The sequence below is a fragment of the Schistocerca americana genome, chromosome 6 (assembly GCF_021461395.2).
Source record: "Schistocerca americana isolate TAMUIC-IGC-003095 chromosome 6, iqSchAmer2.1, whole genome shotgun sequence".
Classification (NCBI taxonomy): domain Eukaryota; kingdom Metazoa; phylum Arthropoda; class Insecta; order Orthoptera; family Acrididae; genus Schistocerca; species Schistocerca americana.
This window is the reverse complement of record NC_060124.1, coordinates 288,224,580-288,237,079: the sequence shown is the minus strand read 5'-3', so window position 1 is coordinate 288,237,079 and position 12,500 is coordinate 288,224,580. Positions and strand designations below refer to the sequence as shown.

The 12,500-nt window shown below is 54.3% G+C and overlaps 1 non-coding gene across 1 annotated transcript in view; it reads left to right on the top strand.

Annotated features, from left to right (window-relative positions):
• Nucleotides 1–10,864: 10,864 nt before the first annotated feature.
• Nucleotides 10,865–12,500, top strand: part of LOC124620988 — a 1,910-nt gene continuing 274 nt past the window's right edge. The window contains exon 1 of the ribosomal RNA XR_006980483.1: nt 10,865–12,500. This exon is cut by the window's right edge and continues 274 nt beyond it. This is a non-coding gene — a ribosomal RNA (small subunit ribosomal RNA).

The window sequence follows — 12,500 nt, the reverse complement described above, 5'->3', positions numbered from 1 at the left end:
ACATGACCTCCTGCAACGACGATACCGTCATCTATGAGACGCCAAGCCGACTAAGACAGCGATGGGCCCACAGTGCCCTTCTTTCGACCCCACCCACAAAGCCTGCATCCTCTGTCGACAACAGCGCCTCTGCCGCACGAAGTCGTGGACCGGCAATCACTCCACCTGCACCCGTTCGTGCCCCACCTCAACCGCCCAACTCGCAACTCCAGCGGATGAACGGCGGACTTTGCTCGCACTCGCAATGTGCAATCCACCTCTATAACGTGCGTTTCATGAAGAGGTATGTCCAATATGCGACATTCCCGCTGTCCCTATACATGAGCTGCGAGCTGTACCACTTACGAGCTACAGACGCGATCGCGTTGCTCTCTGTACGAATGCAGATGCTCAGCGGTCAGCTAGGAGGCGCTCCATCCATGTCGGTACCGGTGAGCGTTGCACTCGCAGTCGCAAAAACGTACGGCAAGTATATTACTCGGAAGAGTCAATGACAGTCCAAGCCCCCCTGCGTGGGAAGAGTCTTTCTAGGCAATGACCCACCGGAAGGGCGCAGCGTCCCCCACCCCCAGACATGTGACGTCACACTATCGGTATTGACGACTAGACTGATTCCTTATAATCATTTGCCATACACCGGTGGAACCTGCCGAGACGAGTAACTACATAGCGGGCTCGCCGTGTCACTAATGTACAGAGATACAACAGTTTCGACTGGAACCGGATTAAACGTATACACGGCGCTGATTAGTAATAGATAGAGCCATCAGAATACAGATAATGTATACAACTGTCCGTATACATGCTGAAAGACTCTGCTCACAATCACAACCACACGTCAGCCAGACACTCTTATCACGCACTACACTCTGCCTGTAACAGGCACACAGACAATATGTAGGCACCAGCATGGAACAACACCCAGTGCATCCTCTCCGCCACATTAGACAATCCACACTATCATAACCAGACCGGGAGGTCCACTCGGAAAACAGAATATCCCACCCTTCCGACAACCACCATTGCTCAGCTAAGCCACCAACACCCACACATGTCCTACACAGGGGTGCACCCAACATCACAATACTGCCTCCTGTCACAGCACACAAAGAATGGCAGGAATGAAAGAAACAGGTCTGCCACAAGCATGGAATCAGAGCGCCGCCTGTCATGAGCCAAAGGTGCACCCTGACGTGGCAAATCAGATGATGCCGCAGGCATCCACTTACTATAATCACAATCAACAAACCGGCCGCCGCCCCCCCCCCCCCCAAAACACCGTTCCTGGCAACAATGTGTACCTTAACCTAACCCATATTGTGCCTTAACCTAACCCATATTGTGCCTTAACCTAACCCATATTGTTCCTTAACCTAACGCATATTGTGCCTTAACCTAACCCATATTGCGCCTTAACCTAACCCATATTGCGCCTTAACCTAACCCATATTGCGCCTTAACCTAACCCATATTGCGCCTTAACCTAACCCATATTGCGCCTTAACCTAACCCATATTGCGCCTTAACCTAACCCATATTGCGCCTTAACCTAACCCATATTGCGCCTTAACCTAACCCATGTTGTGCCTTAACCTAACCCATGTTGTGCCTTAACCTAACCCATGTTGTGCCTTAACCTAACCCCTTGTTGTGCCTTAACCTAACCCATGTTGTGCCTTAACCTAACCCATGTTGTGCCTTAACCTAACCCATGTTGTGCCTTAACCTAACCCATGTTGTGCCTTAACCTAACCCATGTTGTGCCTTAACCTAACCCATGTTGCGCCTTAACCTAACCCATGTTGCGCCTTAACCTAACCCATGTTGCGCCTTAACCTAACCCATGTTGCGCCTTAACCTAACCCATGTTGCGCCTTAACCTAACCCATGTTGCGCTTTAACCTAACCCATGTTGCGCCTTAACCTAACCCATGTTGTGCCTTAACCTAACCCATGTTGCGCCTTAACCTAACCCATGTTGCGCCTTAACCTAACCCATATTGTGCCTTAACCTAACCCATATTGTGCCTTAACCTAACCCATATTGTGCCTTAACCTAACCCATATTGTGCCTTAACCTAACCCATATTGTACCTTAACCTAACCCATATTGTACCTTAACCTAACCCATATTGTACCTTAACCTAACCCATATTGTACCTTAACCTAACCCATATTGTGCCTTAACCTAACCCATATTGCGCCTTAACCTAACCCATATTGCGCCTTAACCTAACCCATATTGCGCCTTAACCTAACCTATATTGCGCCTTAACCTAACCTATATTGCGCCTTAACCTAACCTATATTGCGCCTTAACCTAACCCACGTTGCGCCTTAACCTAACCCACGTTGCGCCTTAACCTAACCCACGTTGCGCCTTAACCTAACCCACGTTGCGCCTTAACCTAACCCACGTTGCGCCTTAACCTAACCCACGTTGCGCCTTAACCTAACCCACGTTGCGCCTTAACCTAACCCACGTTGCGCCTTAACCTACCCCACGTTGCGCCTTAACCTACCCCACGTTGCGCCTTAACCCAACACACGTTGCGCCTTAACCCAACACACGTTGCGCCTTAACCCAACACACGTTGCGCCTTAACCCAACACACGTTGGGCCTTAACCCAACACACGTTGGGCCTTAACCCAACACACGTTGGGCCTTAACCCAACACACGTTGGGCCTTAACCCAACACACGTTGGGCCTTAACCCAACACACGTTGGGCCTTAACCCAACACACGTTGGGCCTTAACCCAACACACGTTGGGCCTTAACCCAACACACGTTGGGCCTTAACCCAACACACGTTGGGCCTTAACCCAACACACGTTGGGCCTTAACCCAACACACGTTGGGCCTTAACCTGCTCTGTAATTGTCATACAACGCGTTAAATTAGTGTAGTGTTGCCTAACTGCAACCCCCGCAATATAGTTTGCTACTCGCACTGCCTGGTCCCCAGTGTATCGCTTCATGTTAAACACCTTGCAGCGATACACTGTAATGTGGATGGCAGCAGGACGTACATGCTCAATGCCCTTCGCAGTTGTTCATTGGCATTCGCATGGCGAAGCACTTAGCCTACGCTGTGGTACGGCCTGTGTCAACTGTCCGCTGATGTTGTACGTCCAAATCACACACTGTACTGCACATTGGTCCTCATGTACTGAATGATACATCGTGGTACATGTGACCGTACAACGACTGCGCCAACAACGGCGAACCATGCGGTCCAACTGTTGTGCACTCAGCTACGTGTCGTCTCCCTATAAGAGCCGGATTGCAGTGTGGTATGCCCTGGATGGCGATCAGCATGAGCCGTCTGTTGATGTAGTGGCGCGTGTTGTCAGACGTAGTCGTCTCTTCTCACACACCGTGACAGCATGGTGCACTGCGTTCCACATCTGCGACATGCGACAGAGGCCGGTTGACAGTCGTTCGCGCAATGGACATCGCATACGTACGGGGGCCACCTTCCACGTGTTCGCGAAGCGTGCACATGTTGTTGCGTGTATGTGGGCAGACATAGTGTGTCGTGACACCTGACACAGGCATGCAACAATCGTTGAATTTGCAAATGGCGATGGACGTCTACGTTTGCTGGTGACGTTACGGTTGGTTGGTTGGTTGGGTTAAAGATTAAAGGGACCAAACTACAAAGGTCATCGGTCCCTTGTTTCATAAAAACACAGAGCACAGGGGAACTATCCACCAGTCAAGCGAAGCACTAAAAGAAAAACTCCAGGGGAAGATAAGCCCCATGGGCCATTGTAAGACAACATGGAAAACAGAGCACAGCAACAAAAACAACATAGAGAACAAAGGCAGATTGGAAGTAAAACTGCACAGCAGAGAACTGTGGCTGGCTGATCACGAAAATAATAGGATGAGCCAGCCACTCTGCAACACGTTAAAACCTCCGGCCTAAAAGTTTAGGGCGGAGTCGAATCACAACACAAAACTAAGTAAAAGAGAGAGCGCAAAAGAGGGTGATGTTAAAAAAAATTTAAATGGACCTATAAAAGCCGCTTGCGCGAATAAAACTTAAAACCCGATCTGCCATAGAGACATTGTCACCTAAGAGAGATGATAAAGCACCCTGGAGATTAAAAGTTCGCCTGAGGGCGGTTAAAAGAGGACAGTCCAACAATATATGGGCCACCGTCATAAGCACACCACAGCGACAATGAGGGGGGTCCTCTCGACGCAGCAGATGACCATGCGTCAGCCAAGAGTGACCAATGCGGAGCCTACAGAGAACCACAGAGTCCCTCCGAGAGGCCCGCATGGAGGAACCCCACACAGTCGTTGTCTCCTTTACACGCCGCAGCTTGTTGGGCACAGACAGGGTGCGCCATTCGTCGGCCCACATCCCAAAGACCCGACGGCGTAACACCGATCGGAGATCAGTGGCCGGGAGGCCGATCTCCAACGGCAGTTTGCGGGTGGCTTCTTTAGCTAACTTGTCGGCGTGTTCGTTGCCCGCTATCCCAACGTGTCCCGGGGTCCATATGAACACCACTGAACGGCCACGTTGTGCAAGAGCATGAACGGACTCCTGGATGGCAACAACAATGGGATGGCGTGGGTAGCACTGGTCAAGAGCCTGGAGACTACTGAGAGAGTCACTGCAAATGACAAAAGACTCGCCAGTGCCGGTACGAACACGCTCAAGGGCACGAAAAATAGCTGTTAGCTCTGCAGTGTAAACACTGCAGCCGTCCGGCAAGGAGCGTTGGTCGACATAGTCCGCATGAACATAAGCGTACCCCACACGGCCATCAACCATCGAGCCATCGGTATAGATAACCTCCGAGTCACGGGATTCGTCGAGGAGAGCAAGAAATTGGCGGCGCAAGACTGCAGGAGGAACTGAATCCTTTTGCCATTGGGAGAGGTCCAGCTGAAGCTGCGGCCGACGGATACACCAAGGTGGTGTATGTGGGCGGACCTGAAAAGCAGATGGAAGAGGCAAAGACTCGAGTTCACTAAGCAGGGACTGAACACGGATCCCAATTGCATGGCCTGATCGCGGCCGCCGGCGTGGAAGATGGACTGCCGCATCGGTGAAAAGGAGACGGTAGTTAGGGTGACGGGGAGAACAACGGACGTGGGCAGCATAGTTGGCTAAGAGTTGTTGACGCCGAATGTAGAGCGGAGGAACCCCTGCCTCAGCAAGTAGGCTAGTAACAGGACTGGTGCGGAATGCTCCTGTCGCCTGTCGAACCCCACAGTGGTGAATGGGGTCCAGCAGTTGCAACGCTGAGTGCGACGCTGAGCCATACGCCACACTCCCATAATCCAGTCGGGACAGCACAAGGGCTTTGTAGAGCTGCAGCAGCGTGTTACGGTCGGCACCCCAAGTTGTGTTGCTGAGGCAGCGGAGGGCATTCAGATGCTGCCAGCACTGACGCTTGAGCTCACGAATATGTGGAAGCCAAGTAAGCCGGGCATTGAACAGCAATCCCAGAAAACGGTAAGTGTCAACAACCCTGAGCTTAGCATCCTGAAGATAAAGCTCAGGGTGGGGATGGACAGTGCGACGCCGACAAAAGTGCATAACACAAGTCTTCGCAGGAGAAAACTGAAACCCATGGGCTAGGGCCCACGCCTGTGCCTTGCGTATGGCTCCCTGCAACCGACGTTCTGCAACGCCAATGGTGGAGGAGCTGAAAAAGATGCAGAAATCGTCAGCATATAACGTGGGCGAGACAGAGGACCCTACTGCTGCTGCAAGGCCATTAATGGCCACAAGGAAAAGGGGCACGCTCAATACAGAGCCCTGTGGAACGCCGTTCTCCTGGATATGAAGGGAACTATGGGATGTGCCAATTAAAACGCGGAATGTCCGAACAGATAAAAAATTCTGAATAAAAATGGGGAGAGAGCCCCGGAGACCCCACCCGTGCAACGTGGCGAGAATATGGTGGCGCCACGTCGTGTCATATGCTCTGGAGAGGTCAAAAAAGACGGAGACGAGGTGTTGGCGCCTGGAAAAAGCAGTGCGGATTGCAGACTCAAGGAGGACCAAAGTATCGGCGGTGGAACGGCCCTGACGGAAGCCGCTCTGGCATGGAGCCAGGAGACCCCGAGACTCGAGCAGCCAACACAGCCGTCGACTCACCATGCGTTCCAGCAGCTTGCACAGAGTATTGGTTAAGCTAATGGGCCGATAACTATCAACAGTAAGCGGGTCCTTACCAGGCTTCAGCACTGGAATGATGGTACTTTCTCGCCATTGCGACGGAAAGACACCATCACCCCATAGGCGGTTGAAGATGGCAAGAACACATCGCTGACAGTCCGGGGACAGGTGTTTTAGCATCTGATTGTGGACGCCATCTGGCCCAGAGGCTGTATCGGGGCACTGTGCCAGGGCGCTCTGGAGTTCCCACAAACTAAATGGGGCGTTATACGCCTCAGGGTGGCGAGAAGCGAAAGAAAGCCGTTTGCCTTCCTCCCGGCGTTTGAGCGCGCGAAACGCAGGCGGGTAATTCCCCGACGCAGAGGCCCGGACATAGTGCTGAGCGAAATGCTCGGCGATTGCATCGGCATCGGTGGATACTGCCCCGTTGATGGTAAGCCCTGGGACACCTGTAGAGTACTGCAATCCAAAGATGCGCCGAATCTTCAGCCACACCTGGGAGGGGGAAGTACGGGAACCAATCTTGGAAACGTACCTCTCCCAACACTCCTGTTTCCGCCGTTGGATAAGCCTCCGTACCTGAGCACGGAGACGTTTGAATAAAATGAGGTTCTCCAAAGACGGGTGCCGCTTATGTCGCTGAAGAGCCCGCCGACGTTCTTTAATGGCGGCAGCGACCTCTGGAGACCACCAAGGCACCGACTTTCGCCGGGGGCACCCGAACGAACGAGGAATGGTACGTTCCGCAGCGGAAACAATCGCTGCAGTCAGTGTCTCAACCGCCACATCGATGGTACCATGGGGGAGAGAGTCAACAGTGGCAGCAGAGCAGAACGTGTCCCAGTTCGCCTTGCTAAATGCCCATCTAGGCGAGCGCGCAAAGGAGTGACGCTGTGGTAGTGAAAGGAAGATCGGAAAATGGTCACTACCACACAAGTCCTCATGGACTCTCCAGTGGACCGATGGTACAAGCCCTGGGCTGCACAACGACAGATCGATGGCCGAGAACGTGCCATGCGCCACACTGAAATGTGTGGCGGCGCCAGAGTTTAAGAGGCAGAGGTCGAGTTGGGAGATGAGATTCTCGACCTCCCTGCCTCGGCCAGTAACCTTCGTTCCACCCCACAGGGGATTGTGGGCGTTAAAATCCCCCAGGAGAAGAAAAGGCGTGGGGAGTTGGGCGACAAGCGCAGCCATTTCGGTCAGGGAGACTGTACCACCTGGAGGGAGATAGACACTGCAGACGGTTATGTCCTGGGTAGTCCTTACACGGACAGCCACAGCTTCCAATGATGTTTGAAGGGGCACAGGAGCACTATATACAGAGGTAAGGACATACACGCAGGCTCCACCTGACACACAATTGTAAGTGCTACGGTTGCAGTAATAGCCCCTGTATCCACGAAGAACAGGGGTCCGCATTGCCGGGAACCAGGTTTCTTGGAGGGCAATGCAGAAAGCAGGTGTCAGGCTTAGGAGCTGTCGTAGCTCAGGGAGATGGCTAAAATAACCGCCACAATTCCACTGGAGGATTGTACAAAGCATGTCCGGTAGGGGCATACAGGCACTGAAAAGGCAAATTACTTGGCAGGGTCACATGCTGCCACCGACTGAGCGACGGACGTCACTACGGCCATCGTTTCTGAGGAGACGGCGAGATCCAGGTCATCAGGGGACGCAAAGAGCTCGACCTCGTCCTCAGAGGCTGAGCTGACAGGGAGCGTTGGTGCGGGAACCACTGGGTCCTTATTCTTCTTGGAGAGCTTCCTTTTCTCTCTCTTGTCTTTGGGAGGAGGGTTGTCATGCTGGGAGGGCTTTCCTGACGCATCATCAGGAACAGAGGAAGAGCGTGAAGCCCTTCGACCAGCAGCTGGTGGCTTCTTCAGCCACTGGCTAGTGTCTTGTGAGACACTGGGGATGTCCTTGGAAGGGACGCCCCCAAGGGATCCCTTCCGAACAAGTGAGGCCGGAGGAGGCTGTTGCGTCCCCGGCTGAGCAGCCGGAGGGAGCTGTCGCTTCCCCGGCTGAGGAGCCGGAGAGGGCTGTCGCCGCTCCGGCTGAGAGGTGGGGACCAACGTCCCCGGTTGCTTGGGGCGCACTGCTCCCAAACTCGGTGTTTTGGGAGCAGTGGAAGAGAGAGCGGCCTGTCCCAGCGGTGGGGCAGACGTTACCTGATTGCTCTGTGGGCCAACAGAGAAGGGAGTCTGTGCAGGAGCTGGTGGCGGCAGTGTGACAGTAGCATAACTCCTCAACATAGGTGTGGGGTTGAGCCGTTCTAATTTCTTCTTTGCCTCTTGGTAACTTAAACGGTCCAAGGTCTTAATTTCTTGTATCTTCCGCTCTCGTTGATAGACTGCACAGTCTGGTGAGCAGGGAGAATGATGCTCCCCACAGTTAACGCAGGTGGGAGGCGGAGCACATGGAGCATTAGGATGTGGAGGTCGTCCACAATCACGACACGTGGGGCTGGAAGTGCACCTGGAGGACATGTGTCCGAATTTCCAGCACTGGAAGCATCGCATAGGGGGCGGGACATAGGGCTTGACATCGCACCGGTATATCATGACCTTGACTTTCTCAGGCAAGCAGTCGCCCTCAAAGGCCAGGATGAAAGCACCGGTAGCGACCCTATTATCCTTTGGCCCCCTAAAGACACGACGGACAAAGTGTACACCTCGTCGTGCCAGGTTCTCACGTAGCTCGTCATCAGACTGTAGCAGAAGATCTTTATGAAAAATAATCCCCTGGACCAAATTTAACGACTTATGGGGAGTGACAGTAACGGGGATGTCACCAAGCTTCTCACAGGCGAGTAATGCCTGGGACTGCGCAGATGAAGCTGCTTGTATCAAAATGGCCCCGCTCCTCATTTTGGAAAGAGACGCCACTTCCCCAAACTTATCTTCGAGATTGTGCACGAAGAAAAGAGGCTTAGTCCCCAAAAACGAATCCCCATCAGTTCTGCTGCATACAAGGTATCGTGGCGAATACGGCTCCTGTCTGGCTGCAGCCCTACGTTCCTCCCATGGTGTGGCTAGGGAAGGGAACGACTTCGGGTTATATGTCACAGCGTTAAATTCCACCTTACCACGCTTAGAGACATTGGCGGTCGGACGACCACCAGATTGAGATTTCACCCGCTTCATTGCGGGGCATCCGCCCCGATGCCACCCACTCCGACCAGGGGCTCTCCCCACGGGCGCCACCCAGCCACAGCAAAGGCCACCTGGCAGGATGGCCGTTGCCGGGAGTCCCGATGCCCCAGAGAGACGAGCATCTACTCCTTGGCTTACGTGGGGAGGAGTCAGCTCAGGCATCGGCAGTACGATCCCTGTGTTGTCAGGGGGCTACAACCTAGAGGGTACATGACGACCCCACCACAACGGGCTGGCTACCGTGCTGGATTTCGGGTGCCATGGGTAGTCCATAGTGATCGTGCGTGCTGGTGGTGACGCACTAAGGGCGGTACGTACACAATACATCAGGTGTCTATGCCCAAAATGAGGGATGGAGGGTGCATGCACGTCGCCAGGACGATCAAGAGTGCCAAGGTCGTAGGGCACAGAGGACTGATGGTGCACCACGTAAGGTGTCCTGCCCCAAAAGGCTCGTACTTCTGTGGAATTGGGAAAAATGGAGGTCAAACCCGAATGGGGACCATCACATTAAGGCCAAAACGTTTGAGACTCCTTTTAGTCGCCTCTTACGACAGGCAGGAATACCGCGGGCCTATTCTTACCCCCGAACCCGCAGGGGGGGTGACGTTACGCAAATGAACAACTGGTAAACCGTTGTGGTGCGGTTGTTCCCGCTAGAGGTAAATCAGTGATGGCGACGATCGGTTGAGCTACCAACCGGTTGTTTCAGCGATACCCACCATGCCCACGAACGTGAATGGCATCTGGGTGTGAAGCGATACGCGGCGGTGGCTGGGTGGGACCGGCCCCGGCCGGTGAGGGGGGGCCTCCCGGCGTGCTGGCCGCGCGGTGCGTGGGCGCACGCGCTACAGCCGGCTGGTGGGGGCGGCCAGTGGCAGGCGCGCCGGCCGACGGAGGCGGCAGGCGGCGCAGCTGCGCGCCGTCGCACCCTGCACGCGGCGCCGTGCGGCCAAAGTAGGTCCTCGCGGGCCCGGTGCGAAGCGCGGTGGACATCTGCAGTGTGCTGGTCCGATTGAGGACTGTGCGCGCTGAGGATGCGCCGCCGCCCGGCGCTCGGCGCCGCGACGCCGTCTGCTGCTCGGTCGCCTCTGCGGTTCTCGCAGGTGGTTTGTATCGCAGCTGTGCGGACGTGTTGGCGCGTGCGCTGTGCTGGGAGAGTTCGCTTCGGCACCCAAGTGGGGCTTTTGTCCTCCTGTGGCGCTGGCGTTGGAGCTGCCGGTCACCGTAGGTGGCGCGTGTTGTCTCCCGCCGGCAATGCCACGACAGCACGCTCCCGGGCCTCTGTCGGCAGCGGCAAGCTCAGTTGGGAGCACGGGTGGTCGCACCTAAAGCGTCTACTCGCCAAACTCCGGGCGATTGCGCCTCTCTCGAACCCGACCAAGTACTTAGGACGGCGCTGCGCGCCGCCGGGACCTGAGAGGGTTTCGAGGTGTATTGTGCAGGGGAGCTCAGCCTCCTCCTGTTTGCAGAATAATCGAGCGGACGCTTGCGTGTTCGCGCGGGCCCCCGGGACACACTCCCGGGCGGCCGGCTGCTCAGCTCTAGTTGACGCAGCTCCCTGGTTGATCCTGCCAGTAGTCATATGCTTGTCTCAAAGATTAAGCCATGCATGTCTCAGTACAAGCCGCATTAAGGTGAAACCGCGAATGGCTCATTAAATCAGTTATGGTTCCTTAGATCGTACCCACGTTACTTGGATAACTGTGGTAATTCTAGAGCTAATACATGCAAACAGAGTCCCGACCAGAGATGGAAGGGACGCTTTTATTAGATCAAAACCAATCGGTCGGCTCGTCCGGTCCGTTTGCCTTGGTGACTCTGAATAACTTTGGGCTGATCGCACGGTCCTCGTACCGGCGACGCATCTTTCAAATGTCTGCCTTATCAACTGTCGATGGTAGGTTCTGCGCCTACCATGGTTGTAACGGGTAACGGGGAATCAGGGTTCGATTCCGGAGAGGGAGCCTGAGAAACGGCTACCACATCCAAGGAAGGCAGCAGGCGCGCAAATTACCCACTCCCGGCACGGGGAGGTAGTGACGAAAAATAACGATACGGGACTCATCCGAGGCCCCGTAATCGGAATGAGTACACTTTAAATCCTTTAACGAGTATCTATTGGAGGGCAAGTCTGGTGCCAGCAGCCGCGGTAATTCCAGCTCCAATAGCGTATATTAAAGTTGTTGCGGTTAAAAAGCTCGTAGTTGGATTTGTGTCCCACGCTGTTGGTTCACCGCCCGTCGGTGTTTAACTGGCATGTATCGTGGGACGTCCTGCCGGTGGGGCGAGCCGAAGGCGTGCGACGCGCCTCGTGCGTGCTCGTGCGTCCCGAGGCGGACCCCGTTGCAATCCTACCAGGGTGCTCTTGAGTGAGTGTCTCGGTGGGCCGGCACGTTTACTTTGAACAAATTAGAGTGCTTAAAGCAGGCAAGCCCGCCTGAATACTGTGTGCATGGAATAATGGAATAGGACCTCGGTTCTATTTTGTTGGTTTTCGGAACCCGAGGTAATGATTAATAGGGACAGGCGGGGGCATTCGTATTGCGACGTTAGAGGTGAAATTCTTGGATCGTCGCAAGACGAACAGAAGCGAAAGCATTTGCCAAGTATGTTTTCATTAATCAAGAACGAAAGTTAGAGGTTCGAAGGCGATCAGATACCGCCCTAGTTCTAACCATAAACGATGCCAGCCAGCGATCCGCCGCAGTTCCTCCGATGACTCGGCGGGCAGCCTCCGGGAAACCAAAGCTTTTGGGTTCCGGGGGAAGTATGGTTGCAAAGCTGAAACTTAAAGGAATTGACGGAAGGGCACCACCAGGAGTGGAGCCTGCGGCTTAATTTGACTCAACACGGGAAACCTCACCAGGCCCGGACACCGGAAGGATTGACAGATTGATAGCTCTTTCTTGATTCGGTGGGTGGTGGTGCATGGCCGTTCTTAGTTGGTGGAGCGATTTGTCTGGTTAATTCCGATAACGAACGAGACTCTAGCCTGCTAACTAGTCGCGTGACATCCTTCGTGCTGTCAGCGATTACTTTTCTTCTTAGAGGGACAGGCGGCTTCTAGCCGCACGAGATTGAGCAATAACAGGTCTGTGATGCCCTTAGATGTTCTGGGCCGCACGCGCGCTACACTGAAGGAATCAGCGTGTCTTCCTAGGCCGAAAGGTCGGGGTAACCCGCTGAACCTC